Raw genomic sequence first — 522 nt, 5'->3', positions numbered from 1 at the left:
AGCTGAAGTCCACAGGGCTTAAATAATTGAGCACGATGTCTGCCCTTCCTGGAGTTCCTGTCCTGCCCCTGCTGGAATGCCAGGAGGTGGGAGCTATCTGGGTGTTTTTTTCTGGATCCCTTCTCTCCTTCTGTATTGCTTTCTTCCTCTCTTTATTTCCCTGAAATTTTTGCATATCAGTAGTGGTATGGATCTATTTAAATACAGCAAAGCAAAAACTATGTTTCTGTGGGTAAAATGGAAAGTACTTTGAAGGTTCAAAATGTTCCGAGAAAATTAAATACAAATCATTTCAGATTACATGTCGATGTGAAAAAAATGATTTTTTTTTTTTTTTTGAGTTGCAAAATGCTGAAAGAAAGAAAGAAAGAGAAAATTAGGGAAAATTTGGAAGAAACTAAGGTTTCTTAAATAAGCATAGGATAGTTCATTGCTGCACTCTTCTACCTTTGTTTCTGCTGCGTTGGGGTGGGCGGAGCAAAGCAGTTTTTGCCTTCCTTTTTTTTTTTTTTTTTTTTTTTT

This window comes from Malurus melanocephalus, unplaced genomic scaffold (assembly GCF_030028575.1).
Source record: "Malurus melanocephalus ecotype Western Australia unplaced genomic scaffold, MMel_1.1 scaffold_687, whole genome shotgun sequence".
NCBI lineage: Eukaryota > Metazoa > Chordata > Aves > Passeriformes > Maluridae > Malurus > Malurus melanocephalus.
Note: the sequence above shows the minus strand (reverse complement) of the source record.